General features: G+C 45.8%; 1 protein-coding gene across 2 annotated transcripts in view; it reads left to right on the top strand.

Annotated features, from left to right (window-relative positions):
- Nucleotides 1–19,606, top strand: part of LOC135912364 (uncharacterized) — a 337,983-nt gene that overhangs the window by 265,428 nt on the left and 52,949 nt on the right. Inside the window, exons 65-69 of one of the 2 annotated variants that reach the window (XM_070538422.1) lie at nt 538–670; nt 9,260–9,369; nt 11,678–11,835; nt 13,918–14,020; nt 15,109–15,216. The gene's annotated coding sequence lies outside the window, so the exon portion shown is untranslated. Of the gene's footprint in view, nt 1–537; nt 671–9,259; nt 9,370–11,677; nt 11,836–13,556; nt 13,683–13,917; nt 14,021–15,108; nt 15,217–19,606 lie in introns of those variants that run through there. The other variant, XM_070538423.1, reaches the window with a different exon arrangement.

Raw genomic sequence — 19,606 nt, 5'->3', positions numbered from 1 at the left:
GAGCGCGAGTTGGAAGGTTAGCGAAGGAGAGCGAGAAAGAGCGGTCGTTGCGCACTCATTCATCAAACGCCTGTAACTTAGCTGTTGCTGCACCTTTCCAAGACATTCATGCGGCTTTATGTTGATGCTAGACTATAGTACATATCAGCCGCTACTTATCTAGATTTAGAGCTCAGAGAGATGGTGGTGTCTGGAAATTTCTGGAATTATGACAAAGTGCTTCAATTAGTTGCTTCGTGTTTTAGCTTAGAAAAACGAACAGAAACACACCGTAGTGGTGCGCTTCGGATTATGATGAAGCGTAATATTCATTAACATGCATCAAATGCACATTACAGGAGCGTCTTTTTTTTGCATTTTGCTTCCGTGGAAATGCTGCCGATATTTAAACCGCGATCCCGGGCCCAGCGTCGTAACGCCATAGCCATCAGGGTACCATGGCGGGTGCTTTACGCTTGAATTGAACGTTCTACAAACAATTTTTTGTTCAGGTTGGTTTCCGTCAGCTTTCTAAAAGTGCACGTTTTACTCTTTCAGAGTGGTAGGCCTCCAGAGAACCTCGTCGTGGAAAGGGGGCGCCTAGCCCTAAGCGAGCAGCGACGTCGCCCAAAGCCCACAGTAGGATACCGAAGACTCCAGGGCCCAGGGAGTTAAGAGCTCTATGGGAATGGTAAGTTTGTCGTGATCACCTAGGAACTGACTGGCGCGTAGATTTCCTCGATGTTGCGGTACATGAACGAGCGCTGCTGCCACTGCGTATTGCATAACAGGGGTGCTATGCAGCAAGGCCCCAGTTTGTCAAAGTTCGGGATCACCGTGAGCTGTGGCGACTTTCTCACATGAATGAGCTGCTGTATCCAGACACGAAACTGAACTCTCGGCAAGGTTACAATTTCAGTGAGTAATCTAGATTCACTCTTGGGTTATCGTAACTTGGATGTTACGTCATTGGTGGCCAAAAATAAGTCACGTGGTCTAACCGTCGGTGCGTTCTATCGTTTCTTTATCGTTTCACCCAGTGCATTACGCGCGCGAGCAAGTTATATAAGAAAAATGCAGCATATGTTTATTGAAGACCCGCGCAGAGATATTCAGGCATTGCGGAGAGGTTAACGCAATGCCGCCTCTACTTCCACGGATGTGCGAAGGCGAGCTTTCTGGTCTTGTTTTTTCTATACCCCGCACGGCCGCCGTCACCGCTGCATCGGATGGATTGATAGACGCTACGAGCGTCCTCTTTCAAACCTGTTCGAAAGGTCCTATTCTTTCGCCTAAGGCGCACGCACGCACGCACAGTGGCAGAAATGCGCCCAATACATGGTTTGACACAAGATTAGTACCACTGAAATCTGTTTCTCTGGCAACACCCACTGCACGAGATGTGCTTACTTAGCAATTCTGCAGTGGCAAGTGCAGCTAGTGCTTCACACTTCACAATTGATAATGTATATGAAGAAGGGAATTGCAATCATCCTAGAGGTATTATTCCACTGAACGCATTTTACATCAATAGACATAAGGAAATTTAAATATTTATTGCAACGTGTCCGATACTTCCCCATTTGACTAGAACAATGTTAAACAGCGATTTCAATTACAAGGCCTGTACAAATAAACACAAATGAAGATGAATAACAAGCATTCGTTGCAATATGCGGAAACGTGTCTGTCTTGTTAAGAATGGCGAGCCGCTAAGCAAGATTGCCACCTTGCCACCCGATTACGACAAGGGGTGCAAGACGCGCATTCCGCACCCTCCCCGTCACTGCAGCTAGGAGGCGTTCGAAGAAGCGGCCTTTGTGCTGAAAACCCACTTCCTTCCTCCAGCCCCATCGACATTGTGACGGGTCGAGTTCGGTGTGTGAACAATGGTTTCGGAGTTCCCCAACGTGGAGCTGATTTGACACGCATGGACAAGCTGCCGCGGGAACGACGTATTTTGGGGCTTCTCACGCTTCGGCATGACGCAAAACAACGAGCGACCCTCGATCGGCACCGATAGTTCCCGGAACGGCACCCCTTCAACGCCGTCGTTTGGGCTTCGGAATGTGTGTGTCTTTGTGTCTGTAAACTGATCTGCAGAGCAGCGGCGAGTTGGTGATGAGTAAACGAACAGTCGCCGCTTCGCATGGCCGGCGGATCGAGTGTATAAAAACTGTGGTTGTGCGAATGCTGAGGACACTTCTCTTGAGCAGTCATGTTAGACTGAGTCACTTCTCTCATGCAGTCATGCTGGACTGATGCTCTTTTTCTCAAGCAGTCATGTTAGACTGATTTAATTTCTGTAAATAAACCCTTTTCCTCGTTCTCGATGAGAAACAGTTCTTCACTTCATCAACGATCTCAGCGTAAATAAGTTGGACGACGGCATGGGCCAGCTACCTTCGAATTCATGCCGTACTCCAATCTTGGCAAAGGACCACGAGCGATGGGATTGAGCCCCCAATCCTGACAACTGGCTGACAGCGGTGAGATGGACTTTGCGACATGGTGCTGTATCTGCGGTGAGTGCTTGGTTTTTGCTTTGACTCTCTAGGCTTCATTTTGTGGTTGTTCTGTTTAGAACAGTAGGGAAGCTAGATTGTTGTGTGTTAGCTAGGTTGTGTTTTCCCAGCTAGATTTAGAGAGCAGAATCAAGGCAGTAAAGCAGCAGTCATGGAGTTAAGGACACTGCAGAGAGACGAGTTGTTGATTGTTGGTGAAGAACTGGGCCTAGATGTACACAAGGAAATGCTCAAATCGGAATTATTGGAGCTAATTTCCAATCAGGCCAGTGAGGCAGATATTGAAATGGGAATGGAACTTCTCAAAAAAAGAGAGAAACGGGAAAGAGAAAGAGAAGAACGGGACAGAGAAAAACGAGAGAGAGAGGAACGCGATAAAGACCGCGAGTTAAGAAAAATGCAACTGGAACTTGAAAGCAAACGTTTGGAGATGTCTCAAGGAAGTGAAGGCGCTCTGGGACGATCAAGTGAGGCAGAATCGTACCGCATGGACGGGCTATTAAAGCCATTTGAGGTCGGGATCGACATAGGCTTGTTCCTAACCAATTTTGAAAGGACTTGCGAAAAGATGAACTTCGGCCCGAGTACATGGCCACATCGGTTGCTGTCTATGTTGCCGTGTGAGGCGGCGGAAGTAATCGCCAGATTGAGTGTGCAGGATGCATATGATTATGCGAAAGTTAAGGCTAGTCTGCTGAAGAAATACCGCCTTTCAGCCGAAGCTTTTCGGCAAAGGTTTAGGAGCACAGGCAAGAAAGATAGCGAGGGCTATCCGGAGTTTGCGTATAGTTTAAAGGCCAACCTAGTTGAGTGGCTTAAAAGCGCGGAAGCGTACGACAGCAGAGACATGATCATTGAATGCATGTGTCTAGAGCAGTTTTACAAAACCATCCCCCAAGCTGTGAAACTGTGGGTGCAAGACAGAGGTAATGTAAACACTGTGGAAAGGGCGGCTGAATTAGCCGAAGAGTACGCAACCCGTAGAAAGTTGAACGCCGAGGAGGGAAACTGGGACGGTCGAAATGGACCGCGGAAACCATTTCCGTTCAAAAAGGGTGCGCAAACTAGACGATCAGAGCCTGCAGACATGGCGGAAAAGCCCGCAGAAAAGAGCGAGGAGAAACTTAACGGAGAAACCGCACAAAAAGAACAGAAAAGAAAATTCGAATCTGTAAGACCAATTCGCTGTTACAAATGCCACAAACTGGGACATATAGCTGTAAGCTGCGAGAAGTCTAGCGTAGTTTTTTCCTACGTGGAGGAAAAAGATGAGAATATGGAACTTTTAAGTCCATATCTCCACGACCTGCAAGTTAATGGAAAACCATGCCGAGTGCTAAGAGACAGTGCCGCCACGCTGGACATTGTCCATCCGTCTTACGTGATGGTAGATGACTTCACCGGAGAAGTAGCATGGATAAAACAGGTTGTAGAAGAACACAGCGTGTGTCTGCCCATGGCCAAAGTCAAAATCAGTGGACCATTCGGGGAGCTAGAGACTGAGGCTGCAGTTTCCAAATTTTTGTCACTGCAGTATCCCTACATCTTTTCGAATCGTTCGAATCAGTTACTGCGTGACAGAGGGCTCAAACTGGGAGAGGGCATAGTACAGGCATTGACCCGAGGCCAAGCGATCGCGGCGCTTTCTGCTGAAAATGCTCAAGCTCCTCCAGCGGAAGCAGAAAAGGGGATAACTTCAATACCCGAATCCGAGCTAGGCCCGAGGGACAAAAGAACAGTTGAGGAGAGCCTGCCAGCTGACCAGCTCAATGAGAGCGCAGCACTAGAGTGTCAGAGTTCTAGCCTGCAGGAAGAGCAAGCAGACGCGCTCACAAGCGAGACAGGGTCGTTATTATCACCGGCCTCAAAGAACTTTGATCAACTCTTACGCGTGGATAGAGAGTCACTGGCAGCTGAGCAAAAGAATGATGACAGCTTAGCTAAATTACGTGACACAGCTAAAGATGGCATTGCTACGCGCAACGTAACGATACATGAGAGAGGAGGATTGATGTATCGGCATTACAGAGATCGAAAGGGTAGGATTTTAGATCAGTTAGTCATACCTACTAAGTATCGGGAGGACCTTTTGAGTCTTTGTCATGGAAATGGGTGGTCCGGCCACCTAGGCATAAACAAATCAAAGGAAAGATTCCTTATGGAATACTACTGGCCTGGCTGTTTCAAAGATGTAGAAAACTTTGTAAGATCATGCGACGCCTGCCAGCGTTCTGGTAAACCAGGAGAGACTTGGAAAGCTCCACTGAAGGTAGTGCCCTTAATAACAGAGCCTTTCAGACGACTTGTAATAGACACGGTAGGGCCTCTTCCAAAAACAAAATCAGTCTACATGTACTTGTTTACCATGCTGTGTCCGGCTACCAAGTTTCCAGAAGCAATCCCTTTGAAAGAGCTCAGCTCCACCGAAGTAGTAGACGCGCTTTTGACAGTGTTTGCACGAGTTGGGTTTCCAGCCGAAATTCAGGCAGATCAAGGGTCTGTATTCACGAGCGCACTGACTTCCACATTCTTGCAAAAGTGCGGGGTAAAGTTAATACATAGTTCTGTCTATCACCCTCAGTCAAACAGTGTAGAGAGGTGGCATTCGGTGCTTACGCGAGTTTTGCGTGCGCTCTGTTACGAGCACAAGGAGGACTGGGAGAACTGTCTGCCGGCAACTTTGTTTCCTTTGCGAACGGTTCCACATGAGGCGACAAGGTTCTCACCAGCAGAACTAGTGTATGGGAGGACACTCCGGTCTCCACTGAGAATGTTAAGAGAGATGTGGGAGGAAAGAGGGGAGAGTCCAACCGTGGTTGAATACGTGCTAAATTTACTGGAACGGCTAAGCGCAACCCAAGAACTAGTCGGAAAGAACATGGCAATAGCTCAAAAGAACGCCAAAGTCTATTACGACAAGAATGCGAGGCTTCGTACGTTTAAAGTCGACTTAACGATGAAAGCGGAAAAGTGTAGGTTTGGTTGTTCGCAAGTTACTTATCTGGGCCATGTTGTAGGTCAGGACATGAGACGGCCGGCTGAGCTGAAAATAACTATGATTGGAGAGTTTTCTCAGCCGCGCACGAAAACGGACCTTCGTTCATTTTTTGGACTTGTGGGGTACTATCAACGGTACATTCCGAATTACTCGCAATTGGCAAGTCCATTAACAGACGCCCTCCGAAAGGGAGCACCGAGTAACGTACACTGGGATAAGGACAAAGAGAACGCTTTCCAAAGTTTGAAAACGCTATTGGTTTCTCGCCCTGTGCTTCGCGCACCAGACTACACAAAGGAATTCATAGTTCAGTGCGACGCAAGCGATAGAGGTATGGGCGTGGTACTTAGTCAAGTCGGCGAGGATAACGAGGAGCATCCTATCCTCTACGCCAGCCGTAAACTAAATATAAGAGAGGAAGCCTACAGCGCTTCAGAGAAGGAATGCGCTTGTTTGGTTTGGGCCGCCCAGAAGTTGTCGTGTTACTTGTACGGAGCGAAGTTCATCTTCGAGACCGACCACTGTCCTCTGAAGTGGCTCAATCAAATGTCACACAAGAACGGCCGCTTGCTCCGATGGAGCCTCACTCTCCAAGAGTACAACTTCTCCGTTAGATATAAGAAGGGAAAGTTGCATAGCAATGCGGATGGTTTGAGCAGGCTAATTTGAATACTGCGTTTGGGGGTCCCGCCTAAATTTTAGGGTTACTAGTGTTAATTTTATTAAGCGAAGAAGATCCCCTCTCATTTAGCAGGATTCCCTCCATGATTGCTGAATGTGTCAGCAGGAATTTGCTTCAGAAATTGGCGTAGCGAAATGCAGCATTTTTTTGTTTTTGCACTTATGTTGTTGTTGTTTTTTTGAAGCCTAGCGAGTCTAAAGTGAGAGCCAATGCACGTCATCTCGGCGCAGAGCCGTGTTGTGGGGTTCATTTTGCAGTTGCCTGTCCTTGTTGGATGTTTTGGGGCGGTGACATCAATGCACAAGTGGTCGCTGCGAGCCAAGACATCAATCCCCCCCTGACCAGCAGCCGTTCTCTTCCTGCCTAGCGGTTGTCAGCGCTAGACAGTCGAGATTTTTCGGGCCATGGAGGCGCTGTTAAGAATGGCGAGCCGCTAAGCAAGATTGACACCTTGCCACCCGATTACAACAAGGGGTGCAAGACGCGCATTCCGCACCCTCTCTGTCACTGCAGCTAGGAGGCGTTCGAAGAAGCGGCCTTTGTGCTGAAAACCCGCTTCCTTCCTCCAGCCCCATCGACATTGTGACGGGATGAGTTCGGTGTGTGAACAACGGTTTCGGAGTTCCCCAACGTGGAGCTGATTTGACACGCATGGACAAGCTGCCGCGGGAACGACGTATTTTGGGGCTTCTCACGCTTCGGCATGACGCAAAACAACGAGCGACCCTCGATCGGCACCGATAGTTCCCGGAACGGCACCCCTTCAACGCCGTCGTTTGGGCTTCGGAATGTGTCTTTGTGTCTGTAAACTGATCTGCAGAGCAGCGGCGAGTTGGTGATGAGTAAACGAACAGTCGCCGCCTCGTATGGCCGGCGGATCGAGTGTATAAAAACTGTGGTTGTGCGAATGCTGAGGACACTTCCCTTGAGCAGTCATATTAGACTGAGTCACTTCTCTCATGCAGTCATGTTGGACTGATGCTCTTTTTCTCAAGCAGTCATGTTAGACTGATTTAATTTCTGTAAATAAACCTTTTTCCTCGTTCTCGATGAGAAACAGTTCTTCACTTCATCAACGATCTCAGCGTAAATAAGTTGGACGACGGCATGGGCCAGCTACCTTCGAATTCATTCCGTACTCCAATCTTGGCAAAGGACCACGAGCGATGGGATTGAGCCCCAAATCCTGACAGTCTGTAGAATTGACGCTTAATAGTCCGTGATTACGCGGGCTGACCACAATAAGCAAAAAGGGCCACCTTACAACTCTTGTCCTCTCTCACTGAAGTCTGCAGCGCCACGCAGTGAAATTTTTATCAAGAGGCCATCGTGATATGCGACCTTTAAAGGGATAAATGACATTTGTCATTGTGAAATTTTTTAAAAATTTTCGTGATTTTTGTTACTTGCCACATTTGTCATACTGCTAGATTACTGGAAGGCATTTGATAGGGTTGGCGCATTCAAAGTTAACATTAAAAATGAAAAATTGTTTTACCCTCGAATATTATTAAGTGGGTTGAAGCATATCCATCTAACCGTAACTAGTAACTTTTCGTTTACGGATCTTGTTCGCGGTTTTTAAATGTACGCTCAGGCGTTCCGCAGGGACCTCTTTTGGGACCACTTTTGTTCAACATTTATATTGACACTGTGGACGTCGCGGAGCCGTCTGTGTCTTTGAAGTTATTCGCAGATGAATGCATCGTATTTACGCACGTCAATTCTTTCTCTGTGCAAATCACCTTAAAAGACACTTTAAAGAAATTGGCAGAATGGTGTGCTAAATGGGAAATGGCAATTAACCTTCAGAAAACTGCGCACACATGCATCACTAATAAACGCTGCAAACTTCCCTATGCCTACCATGTAAAAAAGCAAGCCACTTGAAGAGATTGAGGACGTAAATATTTAGTACTGACATGAGCTTTCGGCCTTAAGTTGTCTACCCATTTAAGTAACATATCCTCTACAGCCAGAAAAAAACATTGTATCTTCTGAAGCATAAGTTGGGCGAATATTCCCCCTTCCTAAGATTGATGACATACAAAACTTTTATCAAACCCCCTCAGGAATACAACATTGTTGTTTGGGACCCTTCTACTAAAGCAAACGCTGAAAAAGTTGAAGAATAAATTGAGATTAGCCGCCCGCTACATTTACAAACGTTTCAACCGCATTGACTCACCTTCGTCGACCTTACAATTGGCCGAACTTGAACCCCTTTTTCGAAGGACAAATATAGCAGGTGTGAATTTCTAAGCTTCTCTTCAATTTGGTAAACTGGGAATAAAACCTTACGATTACTTGGAGAAACACACTGGTAAAGCCTGACGTCATGGAGTCATCCCGTCAAGCCTGTATTCGCAGGAACTAATATAAATATTCATTATTCCAACGTACGATTGGAGAGTGTAATTGATCACGATCAACTTCGCCCTTCGTACGTAAAAATTTGGAGGACGCTTAAGCTTCGCCTTTAAGAGTGGAGCGCGATAGAATTCAAATGTGGCCGACTGAATCTCACTCTTCCAGACAACTGCAGCTTATGTAACTATAATGTTTACCGGGAAACGCTGACGGCGAAATATATTCTCGAAGGGTGAGCTTTCTGGTATAAAGGCGGCCTCTTGCGTGCGCCAATCTTCTGTTATCGTTTCGCACCCATGATATTTCGGTCTGACAACATAAACGGCTTGCACTGTCGATGTTTTGTTTCATGACATTTGTTTGTGGGCAACCATCCTCAAAATTCCGAGGAATAGCTTTGTAAAGAACGGAAGACACGGTATGAGCTACTTCAGTTATACACGGACAACTTTAGTGCCGGAGAGAATGTGCCTTCATCGGAATGAATTTTTTCCTTAAAGATGGTCGACGCTGAATGCGGGATACCGACGCCAGATTTTCAGCGACACGGGGCTCTCAACGCTATTGCGTTAATACTTTGTGATTTGTTAGCATGCATGTTTGCTTTTTTTTTGCACCGTCTCCTGCTTGGACTATTGTTTGCATCTTTGTACCACATAGATAAATAAAATGAATATTAGAGGCCTTGCTCAATTTTACCTTCAGGCAAGGCCGAGGCAGGACAGAAGGAAGCAGCGATGCCGTAGGACGCGACATCAGGGTGCCGAAGACTGGCGACACGACCGGGAGCAGGAAGCTGCAGCCCGCCGAGGGCCGTGAGTCGATTGTGGCCATATTTGACATTAACGAGACTTCGCAGCCGTGGCTGCGCTTCGCCTGATGTCACATGTTAGCAAAAAAATGGCTGTGGCTTAGGTAAGGTTAAGCCCAGGATGCGAAGCATACTAGCCTTTATTTTAGTTGTTGAACCACTGTTTAGCGTGGTGAACTGCTGTTGCTTGGCTATATTTGGTTCGGCTAGACGAAGAAACAACTCATGCATTACTTCTTCGCCTTCAAGAGTGGAACGCGACAGCGTTCCCGTCGACCCGCCAAGGGGTGTAAGACAATGGGCTACAGGGCAGCGACTACGCGCCCCGCATTGGACGCGGTGAGCGTCGAGCAAAGCAGCGTTCGGCGCGGCAACGAAATGTGCGCCTGAGCAAGAGACGCACGCCTTAGAAACAGCTCGTTTCTAAGGCAACACCGCATTCACTAGAGGCGCTTTTGTACCGCTTTGAAGCATCGTGCTCGTGGCTCAGTGGTAGCGTCTCCGTCCCACACTCCGGAGACCCTGGTTCGATTCCCACCCAGCCCGTCTTGCAAGAGTTGATCCAAAGCCACTTCTCCTCTGTCGTGACGTCACGGTGTCACGTGATTTCATGGCGACACCGCCGCGCCTGAGGATCTGGGTTGAGCTCTCGTAATATGCTTCGCATAAAACTAATTGTCAGAGGTGGCTATGGCCGGCTGTGGTGTAGACTTTGATGGCGTTGTGAGCTTGTCGCTCATCCATATGGCGATGAGGAATAACGCATGCTTATTATTCAGCGCGAAAACAACGGAGGGCACAGAGCTATAGGGACGCAGGAAGAGCGCTGTATCTTTCCTTCCTGTTCGTGTAAATGTCTGTAAATGGGGCGCAACACTTAATTCCAATTCATTATGTTGGTTAGAGCTTTTTTTGCTCACAGCACCAGAGGGGAATTCGGCGCTAATGTCCGGGTACGCCACCAGTATCTCCCATGGGAAATGTGCACAGATCGTGCATTCGCATAAATTATATGCTTATGGCTCGTAGCAATGTTGTGGGCTTACACGTTAATGCTCTTGAAGCTTATTTTCATTGTGGATTGCGGCATCATTTTCTGCAAGTGCAAGCGTGCAAGCAAGCTGTGTTTTTGCTTTCCATTCAATTGTCTCGACAGTCCAACCGATTTCCTTTTATTCTTGCCACAAATATTTTGCAAAACAACGGAAGCAAACATATCGAAAGAAAGAGCCGATAGTTTGTTTTTTGTTAGAATTTTCGCTTCTTTCTGAAGAACGTTCACTTTCCTGCTTGTTTTTTGTGATGATTTCTGGCTCTCGAAATCGGCAATTTTCTGCATTTGTAAGCGTGTAATGAAGCTGTTTCTAAATTTCCATTCAAATATCTAAAAATATCAATTTTGCTATATTTCCGCCGTTATTTCAAAACCTAGCTGAGCTAGGAAGATAATTTTTATGCACTACAGCGGAAATCATTCGAAAAACTTGAAGAAGAACGGTAATAATACAAGAAAGAAAATTAGCTTACACAAGATACTTCGTTGTTGCCAAAGAGTGGCAGATTTCCTGCAAAAAAAATAAATATCAAAAACCATTGTATGGAGCATAAATTCTGCTTCGACTAAAAACACTTCGACGCTTGAATAGAATGACATTAGTATTATTACTCTCATTTACTCACTCGCAGTAAAACGGCCCATGAACACGTATAAAACTGCATGGCAAGTATATAGGTTATGTCTAAAACATCCATTTGGGTGACGCGCATAATAACAATACTGGTCTTAGTTACGCAGCGAAAGGATATAAATTTCAATGCAGCAAATATAAAACACAGTGGCACGACACGAGAGCAATTGGCCTGAGTAGGCCGTCGTAATGGGCAGTCCACTCGGTGGACTCTCACGGAATACCTTCCCGGATGTGCTGACGCAGCCAGTAGCTTTCGCTGAGCTCCGTAAAGTTGACGAACCTATGTGGAAAGGGGGAAGGGGCGCGAATTTGAAGGGCACTGAAGGAGAGCGAGACAGAGCAATTGCTGTGAACTTGTTCATCAAACGTCTGTATATTTGCTAATGCTGCACCATTCCAAAAATTATTGTGGCTTTATGTTGACGGTAGGCTAGAACATACCAACCACTATATAACTAAATGGGTGATGGTGTCTGGAATTCTAACAAAGGGGTTCAGAATAGAAAATTCGGGTTTCAGCGTAGAAAAACCTAAATGCTTGAATTGAACGTTTTGTAAACACATGTTTCGTGCAGGTAGGTTTCAGTGAGTTTCGTAAATGTGCACTCTTCACTGTTTCAGAGTGTCAGGCTTCCAACGCCCGTTGGCTGGTCGTTCTTCTCGTCGCCGAACGGCTACTTCCACCCGCTAGCCTAAGCGAACCGCGACGCCGCCCAAAGCCTACAGTGGGGTACCGAAGACTCCATGGTCCAGTGGAGATGAGGAGCCTGCTGAGAATGGTACGTTTGTCGTGAGCGCTTAGGAACTGACTGGCGCGTAGAATTCCTCGATGTTCCGCTACGTAAGTGAGCACTGCTGTCACAGCGTATTGCATAACAGGGGTGCTATGCAAGGAGGCCCGAGTTTGCCGTAGTTCGGGATCAGCGTGAGCTCTGGCGACGCCCTCAATTATGAATGAGCTGTTGGTATCCAGACATGAAATTAAACCATCGGCACGCCTCAAATTTTATTGGCTAATCTAGATTCACTGCTGGGTTACCACAACTTGGACGTTATCTCATGCGTAGCCAAAAAGAATTCACGTGGTCAGACCGTCGGTGCCTTCTGCCATTTGTTTATTGTTCCACCCAGTGCACTACGTGTGCAAGCAAGTTTATAAGAAAAATGCAGCAGATGCAAGGAGTTTGAATCTATGTACAGTGAAGCTTTGTGTGAGTGCATAAAATGTCGAGGCACGAGTTCGTGCTTATTGAATGCCCGCACAGAGACTTTCAGGCATTGTGGAGAGGTTAATGCAATGCTGCCCCCGCGCATGCGCACGCACGCACACACGCACGCTCGCACGCACGCTCACACGCATACATGCACACACACACACGCACACACACACACACACACGCAAAGCGGTACACTCTTCGTCGCTTTGCGCCATCTGGCAAGCTGGTAATGCCGCCAGTGTCTAAGTGCTTCGAGCCGTCACCTGAAGCACCACCACTGTCATCATCTTCGAAGGAGGATGATATGGCACGGGGTTAATCCCGTTTTCCCCCTTTCTCACCCATAAGGAAAACTGAGGGACCAGTTTTCATTAACCCATTATTTCCAGTATTTAAAGCACTATTCCAAATTAAAAAAAAATTCTTCCTCGTGTGCTTAGGCTCATTGGAGGACCAATATTCAATAAAAAATTGGAAAGTATAGTCTGTGAATTAATTATGGTGTTTTGTATGTACGCAACACTGGGCAGTAATGTAGAAGACAGGCCTAGCCAAGTGATGAAACTTTTTCTATTAGCACCCCCCCTTTTGGCGCATATCACATCTAAAACAATACAAAGCATAAGTAGGCCTGTTTGCAGCCTACTGGTAGTAACTTACAAAACAGTTGCGCTCCTTGTTCAAACAAAGCATCACCTGACACTTCGACCAAGAGACGTACGTGTACCCCCCTAGGCATGCCTTGCAGCGGTTCCGCCATGTATTCCATGTGGGCCAGTGTTGCTTGCTGTCTGTTCTGGCGTGGCGAGGAACATTTAATTACACTTTCTTGAGTGGTGGGACGTTCTCAGTTGAAGGGCGCCCTGGTGATCACTTTTTGTGCTAGATAAGACTTTTAGTGAGCTCGGAGAGGAATTCTCTCAAGAGTGTGGGTGACGATCCCTGGTGCCGAAGGATTCTCTTCCGCATGAGCCATGCATTAACAGCAGCCATTTTCAGCGTATGCCAAAATCAATACATCTACCAGCGTTTTGACCTGATGGGAAAACGATATGAGAAGCACATTTTGTCAAGAACGTCCACGCCACCCATCGATCTGTTATGGGCAGGGATACTTTGTTTTTCTTCCTAGTCCATCGTTTCACGGAGGTAACCAGGCTGGTGCCAATCCAATTGAAAAGGAGAGTTACAGAGCGATTTTCATATCACTTCATGGCCACCATCGTCTTTTGATCACAGGAGGCAACTGACGTATCACAGGCACCCCGATCTCGCTTTTTCAGCACTTTGTCATCCATTAGCTTGCCGAACTTGCTAGAACATCTGGCAAACTGGCACAGCTGCATCGAGAAGAACAGCAGCTCCATCCGAACTTATAACTGGCCCCGCACTAGAGTCTGGCTTCCGCGGGCACAAGAGTGGTGCTACACCCAACATGGCTGACCTTCGTTCATTTCTCTTCATACAGGTCTGTAATACCACTCGCCTCTACTCTAAACGTTCTAGCAATCGATGTCTTCTTCTACTCCCGTGCCCCCAAGTGTTGTGCGATTTGAGTGACGAATGCTTTTTCGTAATATGCCAATTGCTTTGCTGTGGGGACAATGAAGCCAATCCTGTCCTTGACAACTCTCAATCTTATAGGTTTTAAAAAATTTCAAACGCCAGACGAGCAGTCCAACTCAGGGGCGGATGGATCTGTTGACCGCAGCCAGCGAAGTCAAGGAGGCACATAAATGGCTAGTAGGTAAGTGTACCTTGACAGCTGAAAGGCTGCTAAAAGTCGAAGCCAGAACATGGTACCATTGACCGGATTGAAAATGCTGTTCCTGTCGCACAGAAATGTATTTGCGATATAACGTGACAGAACAACGCCAACTTTCGCCTAAGTTACCTTGATGGGTCTCGCGGCAACAACCTTTTCTTCAGTGTAACTCATAACAACGAATCATGGAGCAAAAGTGATGAAAAGATTATCAGCCTTCTGACGCAACACGTTTTGATTATTCGCGGAGGGCTGATTGGAGAATTGGAGTAGCAAAGTTCGGAATAGCTTTACGTTATAGCGCCCTTGTCTTTATTATCACGACGATCAGTGGAACGCGTTGCTTTAGGTAAATGCTGCGCCGTCTAAGCAGGCCCGCGATAAACCACTGCGCACGCGCTGTTAAAATATGAGGCTCGCAGCTTCGTGTCCTGCTCACGTGTTCTTGATCGTCACTCCCATGTCAAAATTTACGAATCTAGCCAGTCAAACATTGCAAGCCTCTATTTTCCTACAGTGCTCGTCGGCTATAGGCTCGATTTGTCAAGGCATAAGTTTGCCACTCACACAAGAGCTCGGCAGCCACCGAGGCTTGTTAAATGATCTGGTTTGAAGCACCTTACAAAGGCAGCCCAGGTTTGAGGGCTGGTTAGAATTAGTCGATATTTGTAAAATCACGCAGAAGTGCAAAAGAAAATGCTACTTCACAGTATTTTCGCGTGGAAAGGGTCCATTGATGAAAGGAATGCTGTAGTGGACGTCACATGACCGCGTAAGAAGCACTGCGATTTTAGATTGGGAATCCTTGGAAGTCTGTGTAGCCTGAAGGAAAAAAAATGATCACGTAGTCTGTTGCATGCAGTGTTCAGTGTGGACATTGTATGATGGGCAATGTTCAAGCAAGCTCGTGTATCGTGAACATGCGGCCTTACTTTACCAACAACTCCCAGGAAAATAATTACTCTACTTATCCCTTAATGTATATGTATAGTGAATATCTATCACTTCGTTAGTCAAAGAGATTCGAAAGCGCCAAATAGGTTTCGTGCTTTTTCTCATCCCTATCGAAGCATGTGCACCAAGGCCGTCATAAAAGCCGGGCAACACGAAAGCGATCAGCAAAGTCTCTGGAAGCCGGAGAGACGTATCATGGCAGGAGACGAGAACCAGCTTTTCAGGTAGGTGGCAGTGAGCTCGACGCTGCCATTTTTGGAAATGGCTGTCATAGTGCTTCCTTATGGAGAATGTTTGGTGGTTTTCCGGAGAAATAGTTGTTAGAACATCTGGCAAACTGGCACAGCTGCATCGAGAAGAACAGCAGCTCCATCCGAACTTATAAGTGGCCCCGCACTAGAGTCTGGCTTCGGCGGGCATAAGGGTGGTGTTACACCCAACATGGCTGACATTCGTTCATTTCTCTTCATACAGGTCTGTAAAGCCACTCGCCTCTACTCTAAACGTTCTAGCAATCGATGTCTTCTTCTATTCCCGTTCCCCCAAGTGTTGTGCGATTTGAGTGACGAATGCTTTTTTGTAATATGCCAATTGCTTTGCTGTGGGGACAATGAAGCCAATCCTGTCCTTGACAACTCTCAATCTTATAGATTTTAAAAGACTTCAAACGCCAGACGAGCAGTCTAACTCAGGGGCGGATGGATCTGTTGACCGCAGCCAGCGAAGTCAAGGAGGCACATAAATCGCTACTAGATAAGTGTACCTTGATGGCTGAAAGGCTGCTAAAAGTCGAAGCCAGAACATGGTACCATTGACCGTATTTAAAATGCTGTTCCTGTCGCACAGAAATCTATTTGCGATATAACGTGACAGAACAACGCCAACTTTCGCCTAAGTTAGCTTGATGGGTCTCGCGGCAACAACCTTTTCTTCAGTGTAACTCATAACAACGAATCATGGAGCAAAAGTGACGAAAAGATTATCAGCCTTCTGACGCAACACATTCATCGCGATTTAACATCAGAAGGAAGTGAACGAGCACACGCCGCCTAGGTGGACCCCATCAGGAAAATAAGTGCAGACCGCTCATTGTCAGGCTTTACTTTAAAACTGGACGAAACATCCTCTTTCAGCGCTCGAAACTCGGGTTGTGTAAAATATCTGCAAGTGAAGATTTCTCGTTTGCCACTCGTCAGGCTCGCAAATTTTGATAATTTTGCTAAAGCATAAAAAACATAGTCGAATCGTATTAGGAGCCTGCTATGCACCCCTCTCCCCCCCCCCCCCCCCGCTCCCAATGCCGCGACAAGTTTCGTTGATGACTTGCATGATGTCGTGAATGCTATTGTGAGCCGATATCCTTCCTCACCAATCATTCTTCACGGAGACTTTATTTTCCGAACATCACGTGGTCGGATGGACTTTCGCTACTACTAAACCCATTCTCGCCACACCAGAATTCCAGCAGGAACATCTAGTGCATTAGACCTTATTTTGCCTACAAACCCACATCTCATCTCAGCACTCACGTACTTGCCTGGTTTTAGCGACCATTCGCTGCTTCGTTTCGGTATTAACATTTCTTTTTACCGACACGAAACAAAAGAAATTCATCTATGACTACAAGAAAGCAAATTTTGATATTATTAATCAGGAACTGTGCACACATTTTGATGCCTACGTCATTGATTTTGATACAGGGAATGTCGAAGAAAACTGGGTTCTATTTCGGAATAAAGTCGCGCAGCTTATCAGTGCTTACGTTCCAATGACACGCATTCAGTGCGATAAAGCGTCATCTTCGTTTAGCGAAGAGCTCAAGCGACTTTCCAGTAAAAAAAAAAAGCGTTTGCTTCGTTCACGAAAGTTACGAAGAACTGGAAACCACTGGCAAGCATATCGCAACGTTGATGCCGAGTACTGTGCAGCACTCTGTCACGCCAAATATTAATACTGTACTTAAGCTGTCCCAGCCTTCTTATTAGGCAATCTTAAAGTATTTTGGAGACGCGTAAATGTGACGGAAATCAGTGTTATTTCTCTTAACGATTCTGAAGATGAACCTATACCACCCGAACAATGCGCCTCAGTGTTTAACAGTGATCTTGCGGTCAATTTTTTTTACCCTATCCAGTTTATTGTGTTAAATATATGTCACATCATGATTATCTTTTGATGTTCCCCATCATGTTGGAGCACTCAGGAATAGCACACTTAAGATTCTCTAAAGGTGTCTTCGTCTTGTGGAACTGACAGTACCAACTCCAATTTCTAAAACAGACCAAACATTACTCATCTTTGTTTTTTGCTAAAGTATTTCAACAGTCGCTTGATCATGGTACCTTCCCTTCTGATTGGAAGATTGGGAAGAGGGAATTCCAGAATCGATTGCGCCTTTCTAGACTTCCCGAACGCTTTTGATAAGGTTATTCATGTGCTGCTTATGCAGAAACTTTCCTCTTTGAACCTTAACCATAATAAGCTTACCTGGCTTGAATACTTCCTAATCAAACGCAGACAGCATGTTTCTGCCAACGGTCACGATTCAACCTTGACGTAGCATCAGGACCTCCGCAGGGCCCAGTTTCAGTTCATTACTTTGCCATATACATTGACTTGCCCGATTGTGCGTCATCTTCAGTTCACCTATGCGCCGATGACTGTGTACTGTATCGCGAGATTAGTGATAAAGACCAGGAAATTCTACAGACTGATGTAAATAATATCTCCGCTTTGTGTAAAAACTGGCTCATGGAACTAAACCACAAGAAATGCAGGCTGATGACTGTTAGAAGACGCGACGTGTGTGTGCCTGCATATATGCTTAACCACGTCCAGCCAGAACAAGTTTCATCCTACCGTTATTTAGGTGTAACTATGTCATCTGACTTATCATGTAAATGATAACGCAAATCGTATGCTAGTTCGATCTAAGTTGGAATACGCTGCTGCTATTTGGGGCCCAATAAAATGCTACTCTTGTTAATTCGCTTGAAATGGTTCAGAATAATTCCACTCGTTTCATTCACTCAAACTGCAATCCTTTAGCATAACTTTTATGAAAAGCAACTTGTCTCTACCATCTTTATCACTGGGCAGAAAGGCTTTTCGCTTATGCTCATTTGTATTTATTCATCGTGTCCTTAGTAGTGAGTTCATTCTAGCACCTAATCTGTAATTTCGAGTTGATCACCGTCATAAAGTAAGCGGCACATTTTCTCAAACAAACAGGTTTTTATATCGATTTATTCCACACACAACGAACGACTGCAATCACCTTCCTGATGATATCGTGTCAATCGAAGACAGCGCACTCTTCTGCCGAACCTTGTTTGTTCCGAAACGGAACATTAAGATATTGTCCACTGCACATTTCGCTTGCATTACTTCAACTTGTAGTAATCGTTGTTACTGTTCTTGCATGTACACTCTAGGAACTGTTTACACCCTTTGGAGTGCCCCTTCTGCCACACAACAATAATCGTCATCTGCCTTGATGCGTTTCCTTAGTAGTTTCATTAACGCTGCGAGCCCGGTGCTTTACACTAACGAATGGCACGCGCGGTATCAGCATGATAGAATTGCCGACAGGAAATGCTATCATGCTGATAACGCGCATGCCGTTCGTTACCGGAAAGTACCGGGCTCGCAGCGTTAATGAAAGGAAACGCATCAAGGCCGATGACGATTATCGTTGTGTGGCAGAAGGGGCACTCCAAAGGGTGTAAACTGTTCTTAGAGTGTACCCCAATCCCCTCTATGATGCCTTGGTGCTTGAGGGTATGAGAAACAAACAAATGAATGAATGAATAAATAAATAAATAAATAAATAAATAAATAAATAAATAAATAAATAAATAAATAAATAAATAAATAAATAAACTGCATGTGCAGCTGAACACGTTGGTTTAAACAAGCAATGCGAGTCGGTCGTAGCACAAGTTGTTCCACAATATGTCTTCGACAGTCTTTATATACGGGAAAGGTAATTAAACGAAACATGCGCAATAACTTTTCCTACACTGCGACATGCCTCACTATGGGTGTAGGTAGCCATCAAGCAGGTAAATATTAGATTAGCTGGCCTTAAGTAAACCTGCAGTTCCATAATTTCTTTAGCCGTAAAGATGCGGAAATTCTACTCAGCATGAAGTACGCTGCAGTACATAATTTTTATTCGTAGGCGTCGAAAAGATACGCAAACGAAGAGCAAGTTTGACTGCCTTCGTGAAGTGCCAAGTGAGTCCTACACTGAAATTTTGTCTTAGCTAAGTTTATGTGAATGAAAATTTTTGTTGAGCCAATTGGTTTAGAACGGAAAGAAGTTTATGGTGGGGGCCAGTGAGTTTGATTCATGAAGTTGCTTGACAGCACTATGCACATGGCGTGCTGCAGTGCCCCGAAATGAGCCCAATCAGCTCGTGAATAATGTCAACACAAAAAAAAGAGACAACCAGTTTTTTCAGCAAGGTCTTTAGGTGTCCGAAATGTTTCACACGTTTCATTACCAGTTCATCGAACCTGTTAAGAAATGTAGACATTTTCCTAGCAGTAATAATTCTGTCAGCTGTTGCGCGTGATGACAAGAAATGTACCCGAGACGTAAGTGAAGCT

Source organism: Dermacentor albipictus, chromosome 5, assembly GCF_038994185.2.
Source record: "Dermacentor albipictus isolate Rhodes 1998 colony chromosome 5, USDA_Dalb.pri_finalv2, whole genome shotgun sequence".
Classification (NCBI taxonomy): Eukaryota; Metazoa; Arthropoda; class Arachnida; order Ixodida; family Ixodidae; genus Dermacentor; species Dermacentor albipictus.
Note: the sequence above shows the minus strand (reverse complement) of the source record. Positions and strands in the feature narration are given on the sequence as shown.